Source organism: Plecotus auritus, assembly GCF_963455305.1.
Source record: "Plecotus auritus genome assembly, chromosome: 2".
Taxonomy (NCBI): Eukaryota; Metazoa; Chordata; class Mammalia; order Chiroptera; family Vespertilionidae; genus Plecotus; species Plecotus auritus.
In genome coordinates, this window is record NC_137771.1 from 48,512,372 (window position 1) to 48,529,299 (window position 16,928).

The window sequence follows — 16,928 nt, forward strand, 5'->3', positions numbered from 1 at the left end:
CTTGTCTATCTGTCTAACTTGAGTGTATCTATCTGTACAAAGAGAGCAATTGTATTCACCCCATAGGCCATTGTGAGGAATTAATATGCTTATCTCTATAAGGTACCTAGATTAGTTAAAAGCATATGTTAAGCGATCAACAAATGGTAGTTTCTCTCCTGTTGATCATTAGCCAATAAATCCTTCTGGAAATTAGAAACCATGTTTCAAGTATTAGTAGCCTCATGCTGGGTGTCAGTAGTTTATAGGAAAATGGAGAATCTAGGCCAGCCGTAGGCAAACTACGGCCCGTGGGCCGGATCCGGCCCGTTCGGCTGTTCTATCCGGCCTGTGGAGCCGAAAGAGTGGAGGGTTCTCTTGCTCTCCCCTCCGCTCCTTCACCAGCAGCAGTTGTTAACATGGCAACGTCGGGAAACACGGCCGCAGCTCCTTCTTCTGAGTGGGCGGATTTATATCCGCCCATTCAATAGAAGGTACCACCTCTCAATCTTCCAGAGGCTCCTTGTAATGCCCGCAGACGTGTCCCCCCTGACATCACCCTGGGAATGCGTAGACACGTTATCGTGGTGATGTAGGGAGACACGCCCCTGGAGAGCACAGTATCAGAGCATTAGCTAAAAAGGAGACCAACAACACTGTTCCCACTGAAGTGGATGTTTTAAAGACCAAAAACCTTCAACCCAGTCTACATTGCCATCTACATCTACGTCCTGGGCATAATTTGGAAGTTGCACTAAAGAAAATGTTTAATTTGCTGTTTACACATTTTGTTCTTTTCTATTTGTTTTAGTTTTAAATTATTTTATTATATTTAAGTTTAGTTTGAAAGGCTTTTGTACCTTTTCTTTGTTAGGCAATTTTATTTTGCCTTTGCCATCTTCAATATAAGGTATGTTATTGTGCTATGATTCCTCCATTTTTTGAAGTTTCAAATTATAATAATTAGTGTTTACATTCTTCTTGTTAAAATGTTTGAAATGAATAAAACTATTGAAATAAAAAAAAGACCGTACCCTTTTATTTATTTTTATTTTTTTTAATATATTTTATTGATATTTTTACAGAGAGGAAGGGAGAGGGATAGAGAGCCAGAAACATCGATGAGAGAGAAACATCGATCAGCTGCCTCCTGCACACCTCCCACTGGAGATGTGCCCGCAACCAAGGTACATGCCCTTGACCGGAATCGAACCCGGGACCCTTTAGTCCGCAGGCCGACGCTCTATCCACTGAGCCAAACCGGTTTCGGCAAGACTGTACCCTTTTATGTAATGATGTTTACTTTGAATTTATATTAGTTCACACAAACACTCCATCCATGCTTTTGTTCCGGCCCTCCGGTCCAGTTTAAGAACCCATTGTGGCCCTCGAGTCAAAAAGTTTGCCCACCCCTGATCTAGACATAATCCAGAAAGTTTATATCATGTAGTCAGTCAACACCACATATTAGTAATTCACTCATAATATGTCTGTTTTATTTCAATTACCTGGATACTTTTGAAAGTATGAGAATATTCGATCATTGACTGTAATATCTTCCATAACTTATTTTCATTATTTGTCTTTTTGGATTGTATTCTGGTAATTGCTTTGGTTTTCTTTCCTTTCCGCTTTGCTAATTCTCTTTCCAACTATATCTAATTTGCTGTTAAATCTATTAAGTTGAATTTTCAGTTTTATTGCATTTTTTAATTTTTAGAGTTCGCATTTATTTACTTATGAAATATGCTAGGTCATTTTGTGCAGTTTTCTTTTCCCCACATGTATAAGTTATTTATTGCTGCATAAGAAATAATTTAAAAACGTAATGGTTTAAAGTAACAAATAGTTATTATCTCACGTTTTCTGTGGATCAGGAATACAGTTGTGGCTCAGGTAGGCACCTCTGCCTGGGTTTCTCAGAAAGCTAGAATCAAGTTATTGGCCAGTGTTGCAATCATTTTAAGCTTGACCAAGTGAGTGGGATATGCTTCCAAGCTCACTCACCTGGTTATTTACTGTTCCAGGTGCTTGCTGCTTGTTGCCTGGAAAAATGAGTTTCTTGCCACATGGCCTTTCTATAGGGCTACTCATAATATGGTGGCTCTGCTCACTTTTTCCAGAGTAAGGGCTGAGAGAGAAAGAGAGATAATAGTCAAAGTATTTTTACAACTGAATCTAGGAAGTGACATTTCATCACATTTACATGTTCTATTCATTAGATCTAGCCCACACATAAAGAGAGGGACTGTACAAGGGCATGAATACGATGAGGTGGGAACACATTGTAGATATTTTGAAGGTTTAAAATTAAAACATAGTAAGAATAATTATTTTATCCCTTTGCTCATTTGAATATGATATGATATTTAAATGAGCAAAGGGTCTATTTTTTATTATCTGTGTTTTCTAATGGTTCTTATTCATACTTTTTTAATTAAAAATAATCTACATACAGAAAAGTATGCATATCTTAAGGGTATAACTTGATGAAGTTTTACAAACTGTACACAAACATATAATCAGCACCCAAATCAAGAAACTGACACCTTTACCAACACCCAGAGGCCATTTCTTATGCCTCTTTCCAGTCACTACTTTTTCCTCACTTCTATCTATATTGTTATTTGATTTATTTAAAGTATTCCTAAGTTTTTGAGTTTGGAACTTGATAAACGCATCTACTGTAAAACAAATCGCATTCACTTGCATCTTTTCAGAGTTGATAAATCTAGCCATTAGATATTTTCCCATACAGAACTGGACTCAATTACTGTGCTGTCTGGCTCTCCTTTAATATACTTCATCTTTGCTCTGCTTTTCTTTAGAGTCTTAATTCCACATTTTTGTGGGGTAGAATTATTATTTGTCAGGGTACAAGCAAAATATAAAGCTCCATCTACAATGAACTGTATCACCAGAAAATTCACCTAGTAATTATTTTAGTATTTTAAAAATGTATGGCCTTTGTCAATTTACATGAATTCGGATTTGTCTATAGTTTTCTCCTTAGTCTGTAATGGAGAATGAATTTAGAAAATTCAGTTTAGTGCTGCCCACCTAAGCTTGGTACCAGCAGTTTTAAATTAGAACTGTACCAGTAGAACATGAAGAACTCAGCTGTTTTGCACAAGTATTGCATGCTACCAAATGATATGCAAACACTTTTTTCTTTTGGGGACTTTACTTCCAGTAACCTCATCATCTTCTTATAGTAAAGAGCCAAGAAAGTTTCCCTTTTTGCTCTGGTACAGTAATCATTCTGAAATATTCCCAAACTGTTTTCTAAAAAGTCATACTTTTGGGAGAAAAATAGTTTACCAGAGCTCAATTCCACCTAAGGACAGGACATTTCCTCAACTTTAGCCCCTCTGGCCCATCTATCTTACCTAAGGGTGGGATGAAGCTAAGAAATACTTGTGACATAGATCCACTACAAATCTGAAGTTTAATTATAAAAGTATGAAATGCTTCTCCTGAATGCCTTACTACCACACCAACAGGGTTTCAAGATAATAAGGGTAGATTAAAACTTAAAAAGCTTCAAGAGAAATAGAATTTATGTAGGAGTAGTTTCTAGGGAAGGGCAAAGAAAATGGGAGAGCAAAACAAAGATACTAGAGGCATTTGAAACCTCCAGCATCCATAGCTATCACAAAAATTTGCAGCCAAACCCTAGCCAGATTAAGATGAAACTTCACACTTATGGCATTTGCCTTAGTTTCTCTTATCTGATACATCATATTGCACTTTTAACAAGAAAATTACACAGCATGAGAAAAGACAAGGAAAAAAAGGAGCAAACCAAGTATCAGACCCAGATATGACACACGTGTTGGAATGATCAGAAATAGGATTTAAAATGACTGATATGTGTAATAAGGGCTCAAATGGAAAAATAAAAAATAATCAGCGAGATGGGTAGTGTAAAGCAGAGAGATGGAAACTCTAATAAGACAGAATCAAAAGGAAATGCTAGAAATGAAAACTGTAACAGAAACAATGAGCTCATTAGTAGACTAGATAAGACTGAGGAAAGAATAAATGAGATTGAAGTTAGGTGAAAAGAAACTTGCCCAACTGAAATGTAAAGAGAAAATAAACCCCTCAAACCTAAAACAAACAAAGGAATGTCTAAGAACCATGTGACAATTTCATTAAGTGCAACATATGCATAATTAGAATATCAGAAGTGAATAGGCAATGGCGCAGAAGTAAATATTGAAGTAATGACTGAGAATTTTTTTAAAATTGATGATAGACACTAACCACCAGGAAAGTTAGAGAATACCAATAAGGATAAATACCAAAACATCTATACCTGGGTATATCATATTCATACTGCAGAAAACCCAAAACAAAAATAAAATCTTGAAAGAAGGCAAAGAATAAAAAACATATGTAGAAAGGAGCAAAGATAAGCATTAGAACAAAGTTCTTGTTAGAAATCATGAAAGCAAGAGGAAAGTGGAGTCAATTATTTAAAATGTTGAAAGAACTCCCACCGCTACCAACTCATAAATTTATAACCAGCAAAACTATTCTTTAATAGTGAAGAAAAAATAAATACTTTTTATACAAATGAAACTTAAGGGAATTCATCATCAACACTCCTGCCCTGAAAGAAATGATAATAGAAGTTTTTGGGTGAGAAGAAAATTATATATGGTATAAACTTATATTTATATAGAGAATTGTGTAAAAGAAGAAATAAGTAAGGATAAAATAACAATAGTTTTCTTAACTAATCTTTCTTGACTACTCAAAGCATAACTGATTAAAGTAATATAGTAACAACAAACACTATGTGGATAAGTGAAATGAATGACACCCCGGCTATAGTACCAATGTAGATTATATGGATGAATGAAATGAATGACAGCAACACCATAATGGACAGGGGGGAGCAATAGGGACTATTCTGTTTAAAAGCAGCTGTACTACCCAGTAGGGAAGATTTAGACTAATTATTAATACGTATTGACAACTCTAGAGAAAACACTAATTTTTTTAAAAAAGTATAATTAATATGCTAAGAGAGGAGAAAAATGGAATTATTTAAAATGCTTAATTAAAACCAGAGAAGGCAGAAAAAGAGGGTAGGACAAATTACAATAGCAATAACAATAAATGCAAACAGCTATAAATGTCATAGATATTAACCCAACTATATCAATAACTATGAATACCAGTTATCTAAATACACAGATTACAAGATAGAGATGGTCAGAGTGGATAAACAAAAGACTCAACTACATGTCGTTCACTAGAAACCCACTTTAAATATAAAGCTTTAGTTTTGTTAACAGTAAAACAATGGAGGAAGATATACTATGCTGATATTAATCAAAAGAAAGCTAGTGTAACTATATAAAGTTAATTAAAGAAGACTTCAAATCAAGGAGAATTATCAGAGATATAGAGGGCCGTTACATTAGAAGACATAGCAATCATTAATGTGTAAGTACCTAACAACAGGGCATCAAAATACATGAGGCAAAACTAATAGGTCTGCAAGGAGAAATAGACAAATTCACTATTATAGTGTAGACTTCAACACCGCCTTTTCAGTAATCGATAGACCAAACAGGCAGAAAATCATTACAGATGTATTTGACCTGAACAGCACTACCAATCAACTTGATTTAATTGAATTATTTTAGAATACTCCATTTAACAACAGCAGAATGCCCTTTCTTCTTAAGCTTGCATTGAATGTTCACCAAGATACAATTATCCTGGGCTATAACACACCTTAACAAGTTTAAATGAATAAATATTATATAAAGTATGTTCTCAGAACACAATGCAATTAAGCAAGAAATCAATAACAGAAAGATAGCTGGAAAATCCTAAATGTTTGGAGATTAAGCAACCAAAGTCTAAATAAAAGATGGTCAAAGAGAAATAAGAGAAAGTTATAAATATTTTGAACTGAGTAAAAATAAAAATATAATTTATTATAATTTGTGGGATACAGCAAGAGTAGTGCTTAGAGCAGGGGTGGGCAAACTTTTTGACTCGAGGGCCACAATGGGTTCTTAAACTGGACCGGAGGGCCGGAACAAAAGCATGGATGGAGTGTTTGTGTGAACTAATATAAATTCAAAGTAAAGGAGCAGAGGGGAGAGCAAGAGAACCAGATAGAACAGCCGGATCCGGCCCACGGGCCGTAGTTTGCCCACGGCTGGCTTAGAGAGAAATTTATAGCATTATAATATATACTAGAAGCCTGATGCACAAAGATTCATGCTAGAATGGGCTTTCCTTTCCCTGGCTGCCAGCACTGCCTTTCCACTCCGGCCCAGCCCCTTTCCCCTCAGGCCCCAGAGCTGCCCCTTTCCGCTCCAGCCCCACCTTCCCACGCTGCCCAGAGGCCCTGAGAGACCAGGAGTGGGGCAGAATGCCTGCGTCATCACTGCCTTCACTTGGCACCTGTGTATGCAAATTAACTGCCATCTTTGTTGGGTTAATTTGCATATCACTCCTGATTGGCTGGTGGTGTATCTGAGGTACGGTCAATTTATATGTTTATCTATTATTAGGTAAGATATTTGACAAGAATGAAGAAGCTAAAATCAATAAGGCTTCTATCTTAGGAAGCTAAAAGAAACAATTTAAGACTAAAGCAAGCAGAATAAAATAAATAATATGATCAGAACAGAAATCAGTGTAATTGAAAAAAAGAAAACAATAGATAAACAATGGAACCAAAATATGTTTCTTTTAAGGATCAATAGATTGATGAATCTCTAGCAGGCTTAACTAAGAAAAAAAGAAAAAAACAGATTACCATTTTCAGAAACAAAAGAGATATCATAACTTGATCTCATGGAGATTAAAAGAATAATAAGAGTATTGTAAGTAACTCTGTAGTCACATATTTGAAAATTTAGATATTTGGACTAATTTCCTTGAAAGATGTAAAGTACCAAAGCTCACATAGAGGAAATAGATAACACAAATAGGCCTATTTCTATTAAAGACATTGAATAGAAAATTAATAGCTTACAAAAAAAGACAGTTCCAAGTCTAGATGGTTTCATTGATGAATTTTATTAAACATTGAAATAGACAATAATCAGGCCATCATTACCATAACACCCAAATCATTACAAGAAGGGAAAACTGCAGACCAATATCTTCAATGAACATAGATACAAAAATCTTCAAAAAAATTAGCAGATAAAATTTAACAATGCATTAAAGGATTATACATCCTGGCCAAGTGGGATTTATTCCAGATATGCAAAGCTGGCTCAACACTTTAAAGTTGGTCAATGCCATCTACTATACCAACAGACTGAAGAAGAACAATCTTTAAGCTATCAATTGATGCAGAAAAACTATTTGGCAATATCCAATATTCATTTATGATAAAAACTCTTTTATCAAGCTAAAAATAAAAGGGAACTCTCTGAACTTGCAAGCCTCTATAAAAAACTGTATAGCTAGCATAATTAATAGTCAGAAACTAGATATTTTCTACATAAGATTGGGACCAAAGTAAGGATGTCCTGTCTGTCTAAACTTATTCAACATTACACTGGAAGTCCTCATTAGTGCAATAAGACAAGAACAGGAAATAAAACGTACACAGTTTAGAAAGGAAGAAATAAAACGCTCTGTGTTTGCAGATGATATGATTATCTATGCAGAAAATTCCAAGGAATTGTCCAAAACAAAACAAAAAAACAAACAAAAAACCCAACCCAAATCCAGGAAGTAACAAGTGAGTACAGCAAGGTTGCAGATTTCACAAGGTTAATATGTAAAATTGATTGTTTCCCTATACACTAGAAATGAACAATTGCAATTTGAAATAGTAATAATAACAAATACAATTTATAGTAGCACGAAAATAAGAAAGATAAATATTTAGATATAAATTTAAAATATGTGCAGACTATATATGCAGAAAACTACAAAATTCTGATAATAAATCAAAGAAGCTCTAAATAAATAGATATACTATAATTATGGATTAAAAGATTAAAATTATTAGGATGCATTTTTTCCAACTTTATCTACAGGTTCAATGCATTTTCAATAAAAATCTCAACAAACTATTTTGTATGTATGGCCAAATTGATTCTAATCTTTATATGAAAGACAAAGATCTAGAATAGCCAATATAACACTGAGAAGAAAGAGAAGAAGAAGAAGAAGAAGAAGAAGAAGAAGAAGAAGAAGAAGAGGAGGAGGAGGAGGAGGAGGAGGAGGAGGAGGAAAGAGGAGGAGGAGGAGGGGGGAAGAAGAGGAGGAGGAAGAGGAGAAAGAATTTGGAACACACATTATCTGACTTGAAGACTTATTATGAAGCTACTAGAGGCTCAATGCACGAAATTTGTGCAAGGGGCTCAGGGCTCGCAGCCCCAGCTGCCTCAGCCCTCGCAGCCCTAGCTTCTTCCAGAAGGTCGTCCGGAAGATCATCCAGACGGTCATTCTGCTGTTCGGTCTAATTAGCATATTAGTTCTTTATTATATAGGATAATAGTCAGCTTTATATTGGCAATATATATGGAACAGAACAGAGAGCCCAGAAATAGATGCATAAAATAGATGCAATAATAGCTTTATATTGGCAATATATATGGAACAGAACAAAGAGCCCAGAAATAGATGCATAAAATAGATACAATAATAGCTTTATATTGGCAATATATATGGAACAGAACAGAGAGCCCAGAAATAGATGCATAAAATATAGTCAATGGTTTTGAGAAAGAGCAAAGGCAATTCAGTCAGGAACAGAGAGTCTTCTCAGCAAATTGTACTAGAACAATTAGACATCCATATGAAAAAAAGAAAATAAATACAGGGCCTTACTCTTTATTTTTGACAAAAAAAAAAAAATAACCCAGAAGGGATCATAGACCAAAATGCAATATGCAAAACTATACAACTCCTAGAAAATAAAATATAGAAAAAAACAACAACAAGGTGACCTTAGGTTGGGCTACAAGTTTTTTAATACAATACCAAAGCATGATCCATGAAAGAAAAAGTTGAAAATTGGACTTCAATAAATTAGAAATGTCTGCTCTGTGAAAGACAAGGAAAACAATGAAAAGACAAGGCACAGACTAAAAGAAAATATTTGCAAAACACATACTTGATATTGAATTTGTATCCAAAATATACAAGAAACTTAAAAAATGTAATAATAATAAAACAAACAATCCAATTAATAAAAGGGTCTGTGATCAGAAGAGACAACTAACCAAGTAAAATATACAGACGGCAAACAAGCATTTGAAAAGATGTTCAAAATCATTTGCCATTAGAGAATTGCCAAGTAAAACAATAATGAGATACCACTACACAGTTATTAGAATGGCTAAAATAAAGATAAAATTGACAGTAGCAATTGCTGACAAGAATGTAGATAAACAAGAACTCTCACATATTTCTGGTGGGAAACCAAAATGGCACAGCCACTTTGGAAGACAGTTTGTTTTTTTACAATGCTTAACATAGTGTTACCATATGATCTGAAAATCATGTTCCTACATATTTACTCTACTGATTTAAAAACTTATATTCATACAAAAACCTGCACAAAAATGTTTATAATAGTTTTATTTAAAAATCACCAAAAACTGCAAGCAACAAGATGCCTTCAATAGGTGAATTGATAAATTATGGTATACTCATAATGGAATATTATTTGGTAATAAAACAAACAAGTTATCAAGCCAAAAAAAAAAATACATGGATGAATTTTAACATCATGTTGCTAAGTGAAAGAATTCAGTATGAAAGGCAACATACTATATGATTCCAATTACATGCTATTCTAAGAAATACAAAACACAATATTGTAGAGATACATTAAAAAATAAGTGGTTGCTAAGGACTTAGGGGAAAGTGAATGAAAAAAAGTGAATAAATCTTCAACACTTTGGACTTTAGTGAGGAAATAGATGTAAGCAAATTAATATAATTCAATATGTGTAGTTCTAGAATAAGAATACAGGTCAGGAGCATCTAATTCTTGCTCGGAGAGAGAAGCAAGAGTGAAAGCTGATATTTGTCCTTGACCCTGAATCTGAGTAAGCATCTATCTGCTGGACAGAAGTGGAAATAACATTTAAGGCAGAGGAAATAGCATGAACAAGACTATGACTACTTAAGACCAAATGGCGTATCAAAGGAATGCAAGTGTTCATAGGTTATGTAAGGTATGTGAGAAGGTATGGGTGGAGATATGGCTTACGAAGTAAATAAAAGATAGGAAGTCTGAGTTTTAAATGGTGGGTAGGGGTTAGAACATGAAGGCATGAAGGATCTTGAAGTTTTAGCTTTATCCAAAATCAATAATTGGAGGCCATTGAACTTTGTTATACATCTGTATTGTAAAAAGGTAATAAGGTAATAACAGACAATGTAGAGGTTGTTTGGAAAGAAGAAAGTTGCAGGTTGGAAATCTAGAGAGGAGACTGACTTTCAGAGTGAGGTGGTTGCTAAATGCTGAGGGATATGAGTAGGGAAGTTGATGTGGGAATGAAAAGGAGGAGGAAAATGTGAACAATGTTGAGGTTGAATGGATAGAAATTGGTGCTCAGTTGAATGTGGATTAGGAGAAGGAGGAGAAACCATGAACACACAGGGGTTTCTAGCTTGATCTACTGGATGAATGGTAATGACATAAAGAAAGCCCAAAAATGGGTAGGGCTGGGTATAAGGTGTGAAGTGAAAGATGGAGGAGTTAGTTTTGAATAGGGTGAATTTAAAATGCTAAGTGAACATTGGGAACAGTTAAAAACATGTCTCTGTATCATAGTTTGGAGATCATAGATATAAAAGTGGCAATAAAGCAATGAAATGAGTGAGATTGCCCATACCAAGTATGCAGAGATTGATCAATATCCATTTTTATCTTTAACTAAAGATATAGTCCTAAGACATAATAATACCATGAGGCCAACTAAGGAGGAAGGAGTCAGGGAGAAGGCAGAAATGAACAGCCTGAGAAACAGCAGAAGAAATAGAATAGTGAATTATTACAAAAGGAGAAGTTAGGCCATATGGAACGTTTGGCAATGTAAGATAGACATTGCATAGAGAATAAGTAAGATGAGGACTGAGAAAAGTCCTTTGGCTAATTCAGTTTAGTAGGTGCTGGTAATACTTTTGAAAGTCTTAGTAGAGTTATGGAGTCAGATTGCACTGGATTTAAGAATGAACCCAGGAGGCAGAGGGATGGGGAGGAATGTGCCACAGTGCATTGGTAATGTTCTAGTTCTGTTGGGTAGGTACACATGTTCCTTTGTGTACTGAATGTTATATGAAAAGTGATACTAGAGGACAAAATAAACCTTTTTGAAAGCATAAATTAGAGTTTAGGAAGGAAGGATAACAACAAAATATTACTTTTTAAGATTTTTGTTTATGAAAGCAAAGAGTGAGAATGGAAATTAATTGGCATAGATGAGATTAAGAAGTGTCACAATATGGAGACTCTTTTTTAAAAAAAATACTTTATTGATTTTTTATAGAGAGGAAGGGAGAGGGATAGAGAGTCAGAAACATCAATGGGAGAGAAACATTGATCAGCTGCCCCCTGCACACCTCCCACTGGCGATGTGCCCACAACCAAGGTACATGCCCTTGACTGGAGTCGAACCTGGGACCTTTCAGTCTGCTAGCCAATGCTCTATCCACTGAGCCAAATCAGTTAGGGCAATATGGAGACTCTTATGTTCTAGTATGCTGAACAGAAGAAACAGTAGGTGGGGAGAGATTGAAGATAAAAAGATGGGCAATAATTGATATAGAATCTAGTAGGGGAAGTACAAGGGAAAAGATGAACTTTAGACAAGATTAGAAATACCTTCTTTGGAGATATGTAAATCCAAGGCAGAATGAATATAGTGGAAATGACAATAAGAGAAATAGGAGAACCTCTTCTCCAAAGGTGGAAAACACTATTAGTCAAATAGTTGAGTGCATGGAATCAACCTCCAAGACTTACTGAAAAACAGAATGCTGGACTCCAACCTAAGAGTTGAGAGTCTCGGGTAGGGCCTGAAAATTCTGGTTCTCACAAGATTTTAGATGATACTTATGGAACTGACCTGGGATTACATTTTGAGAAATGCAGCCTAGATTTTCTCAATGAATTAGGTTAGGTCAGCTGCTCTCCTTTCAGCCAAAGTCATTTATTGTCCAGATCTCCAAGCATGAATTTTTGCCTGGGGGCATTTTTTTTTCTATGACAAGCCAGCTTACCTGTTGTGGGACTGAACTTCCCATGTTAGATAACAGTGCTGTTTTGAGAATGCTCATGTATTAATGATACAATAGAACTGTTGTCAGCCGCATTTTCAGTGGGATAGGAAGAGGCACAGAGATAAAGAAGGCAGGGAGTCTTGTTTCAGGGTTTTCCTAATGGTAACACTTTTTCCCAAGGAACAGTTTTGGCTTCTTCTTTGTTGTTTCCTCAAAGAAAATTATAAATATCAGTTTGCTTGTCTCCCGCCTCCATCTGCCTGAGGGTTGTGCTTTGCGTCTCTAAATGTTTCAGTTGTGAACATGTTGATTCTATTTGGGCATCTATTAGCTTAGGTGTGATGTCCTTAGTGTTCTCTGTCCCAGCTTTCACCTCTGTTGGGGACAGTGGTGCAATTTGCCTGGTGCTTTCTGCAAGACTGGAAGCAATTTCAACTGCCCTCATTATCACAAAGGGGGAAAGCGGTCAGTCCTCCAACGGGGTAGCTCAGAAACACGGGATGTACTTTATTACCACCACAGTCTGTCGCAAGTTTACGGTCTGATGAGGTTTTCAATAAAAATATTTTATACTTTTGGGCTGCCTCTCAACGACAGATCCTAAAGCCCTGTTTTAAAGATCAAAATACCCACAGATGCTTTGCACAAATGCCATTGATTCAACAAAAGCTGGTGTCAGGATGGGAAATTGATGACACACACATCTGTTTAGCATTTACCAGGGATTTTACCACCCACTGAAATCTTTTGACTGCAGAAACTGCATTTCTGACTTGCATATCAAGCATTGCAATCTACAAGTCAGCAATTCACAAAGCCCCTCTTTCCCTGGGCTCCCCATCTCAGGTATGTGAGATAATGGACACTGGATATTTAAAATCATACATCATCCCCTCCACACTTCATTGCTTATATATTCTGGGATCAATCAGGTCAAAATTATATTAGAATATTGGAAGTGCAGGTTTATATAGAAGGCCCTTAAAATAGGATTTGGCCTATATGATTCTAAAAATAGGTGTAAATATTTTACAATATAGGTAATATTCTTACTATAACACATTCTAGTATATAATGTCCTTTCCACCCTCCATATTATTTAAATTTAACTCCACAACAGCCTTGTGAGGTGGGCATTATATATCAAGGTAAAGCAAAAAACAAAAATGTCTTTAACCAAAGTATAATTATTGGTATATAGGGTTTTATAATAAACTAGAGGCCCCGTGCATGAAAATTCATGCACTGGAGCGGGAGCGGGGGGTTCCTCAGCTCGGCCTGCCCCTTCTCATAGTCTGGGAGCTCTCAGGGGCGGGAGGCGACTGGGAGATCAGGGGAAGGTGACACCTCCATCACACCTCTGCTGCTGCCACTGCCGGCAGCGCAAGCCTCAGCCAACCCTGGTTACCTGAGCCTCGGGCTGGCCCTGGGTGGCTGGGCAGCCACCATCCAAGGCTTGCCTGTGCCTCGGGCTGGCCCTGGGTGGCTGGGGTACTGAGGGGACTGGGGGACTCTGGAGGCAGGCACACAGAGCAGCCGGACCCGCCTGGGGGCGGGCCCAGTCATGCTATGCTCCTGCTGCTCTGGCGGGGCTGAGGGAACTGGGTGCTGCCATCTTTGAGAGCGTGGCAGTCAATTAGCATATTCCCTCCTTATTGGCTGTGGGCACCGCCATCTTTGTGAGGGTGTGACAGTCAATTAGCATATTTACTCTTTATTAGATAGGATACTCCATTTTTTAAAATTGAGGTATAATTGATATATGATGTTTCAAGTAGCCAATGCAATTATTCAATATTTGTATGCCCTGCAAAATGATCACCACAGTAAGTCTAATTAACATCCATCACCACACATAGTTACAGTTTTCTTGTGATGGGAACATTCAAGATTTATTCTCTTAGCCACTTTCCAATATGTGATACGTATTTAACTATATTATCAACTATAGTCATTTTGCTGTGCATTACATCCCCTGGACTTATTTTTTTAAAAACTGGAAGCTTATAGCTTTTGAGTCTCTTCACCATTTTGCCCACCTCCTCTTCTCCCCCACATATTTTCTTTATTCATTCATCCATCGATGGACACTTAGGTTATTTCCATATCTTGGCTATTGTAAAAAATGCTGCAATGAACATGGGGGTGCATATATCTTCTCAAGTTAGTGTTTTTGTTTTCTTTGGATAAATTCCCAGAATTGGAGTTGCTGGCTCATATGGTAGTTCTGGTTTTAAATGTAAAACAATTTTTTGAGGAAACTCCATCGTGTTTTCCATAGTGGCCACACCAATTTACATTCCCACTAACGGTGCACAGGGGTTCCCTTTGTTTTGCATCCTTGCCAAAACTTATTTCTTGTCTTTTTGATAATAATCATTCTATCAGGTGTGAGGTGACACCTCATTGTAGTTTTTATTTTCACTTCTCTGGTGATTAGTGATGTTGAGAACCTTTTCATGTACCTGTTACCTATCAGTATATGTTCTTTCAGAAAGTGTCTATTCATACCCTCTGCCAATTTTTAAATTGGATTGTTTGTTGTTGTTTTTTTTTATTGGATTGTATGAGTTCTTTATATATTTAGAACATTACCCGTTATCAGATATGTGATTTGAAATATTTTCTCCCATTCATTTGATTGCCTTTTCCTTTTTGTTGATGTTTCTTTTGCTTTGCAGAAGCTTTTCAGTTTGATATATCCAATTTATTTATTTAGCATTGCTGTACCAGTGACAGATAACATGAGAGTTTGGGACATATATTTATGCAGCTCCCTGGACCTGCTCAAATTTGATCCCAGATGTATCACACCATGTTATGGTGGATTACTGCTGAGGTCACCTCACTTTATTACTTGTTGAGTGTGTTAGTATCAATGGCATGCTGGTAATTGCCTCTGCATAATACCACCTTGGATTTGTAGCACTTGCCAAGTTCCGTTGTGTTAATATTTCCATCATGGCTGATTACAAGCTACCAAAATGACATCACAGAATATGGACTTGGGAAAAAATGTGCTAGAATGAACTGTCGCTTGCGTGTCACTGTATTCAGCTAGTGATGGGCAGCTTTAGCCACAGGGTCTCTTGATGTCACTTGAGGTGTCATGGTTTGATGCTCAGTTTCCACTGGGGCCCAATGGCATGATAGGAGTTGTTAGTCAATGGTTTATACTTCTCTGCTGCAGATGTCATAGCTTCTTTCTAGTACCCTAGGAGTGTGCACTTTAAGTAATATATTTTGCTACCACAAATAATACCACATTAGTGATGTGGCTCAAGGAACAATTCTGTACCTTATTTAAAACCTTTCCTTGCCCTGGGCTTCACTCAACCACTTTCTATATAATCTGAAAAATGGGTCATAACAGTATTCTCAAGTGTATTATATGCTGCCTCTCAAATACCAAGAGACCTATAAAGCCTGGTGGTTCCTTTTTAGTGCTAGAGATGCAAGGTAATAAGTTATCCTTTACTTTGGAATGAATTTCCCAAAATGCCCAGAGCATTGGACCTCTAGAAACTTTATCTACGTGCCAGGCTCCTAAATCTTTCTGGGCTTTGTCTCACTCTGGAGCACATGAGTCTTTCTAAGGCATCAGAATACTTTCTGTTCATCGGGTATGATTAACATGACATCATGAACAGAGTGGGCCATCTGCAGAACATTGAGGTGACTAAAGGGTCTTCTGATAATATTATGACAGCGAGCAGGAGGGTTAGCACAGTCTTGGAGCATGCCTATGAATGTGCACTGTTATCTGTCATTGTGAATAGGAACTTCTTTTTATTCTTCTTATGGCCTCTGCTATGCTCAGATCCTATCAACCCTCTTGCTATTAAGGAACACAGTACTGGAGCAATATGTCCTGTCATTATTCCCTGCCTATTTAGTGATGTGTGTGTCTCCCCAACCTATTGCCTTTATAAAGGCAGTATCTTCTGGGACTTCCTGAGGAACAAGGTCAGCCACAGCATTTTCTATCTTGTAAAATAAACCTTATGCATGCGTCTCTGAACTTTATAAACTTTTCCACTATACTTTGCTACAGCAATTCTGGCATCTCTATTTTGCTTATTATAGGCCTTTGCTTTTTTCAAGCTTTTAAGGAGCATTCCAACAGCCTATTACAACTATTATCAGGGTGCTTGCCAGGGTGTTAAATCCTGTATTGCTGAAAATAATGCAAAACTCTCCCTAATCCAGCTTTATATCCTATCACCTCTTAATCTAGCCCCCTATAAAACCTTAGTTCCTGAGGGTAATGTGTTATCCAGGTCCTGAAACTTTGTGGGCATGTACTTTCTCTTTGCCTTAGCTGGCCCAGTACTTTCTGAGTCGGATTATGCTGAAAGTTGAGCCTAGAGAGGACATGGGACAAATCATGAGAAGGGCAAGAAATGTCTTCTAAGGCACTTGCCTCATTTGAGGACTTTCTAGAACTTCAGCCGTGTGTGTGTGTGTGTGTGTGTGTGTGTGTGTGTGTGCGCGCGCGCGCGCGCGCGCGCGCGCGCGCGTGTGTGTTATAAGATTCATGATAACCTCAGGATTTGAGGTTGTTAATTGTGCCTGTATAGACATCTCCTTCAAAGGGGCAGGCCCCACTCCTTCCTACCAGGCCCCTAAGAGTGTGTAAGATTTGCCTAGGCTGAAATTCTGCCTCTTCTGAAGATCCCTTAACAATTAAATTATGTCCCCGTTTTATTATGACT

The 16,928-nt window shown here is 36.9% G+C and overlaps 1 protein-coding gene across 4 annotated transcripts in view; it reads left to right on the forward strand.

Annotated features, from left to right (window-relative positions):
- The window catches only part of PDE4B (phosphodiesterase 4B), a 555,855-nt gene that overhangs the window by 112,184 nt on the left and 426,743 nt on the right, over positions 1–16,928 (forward strand). The window lies entirely within an intron of this gene.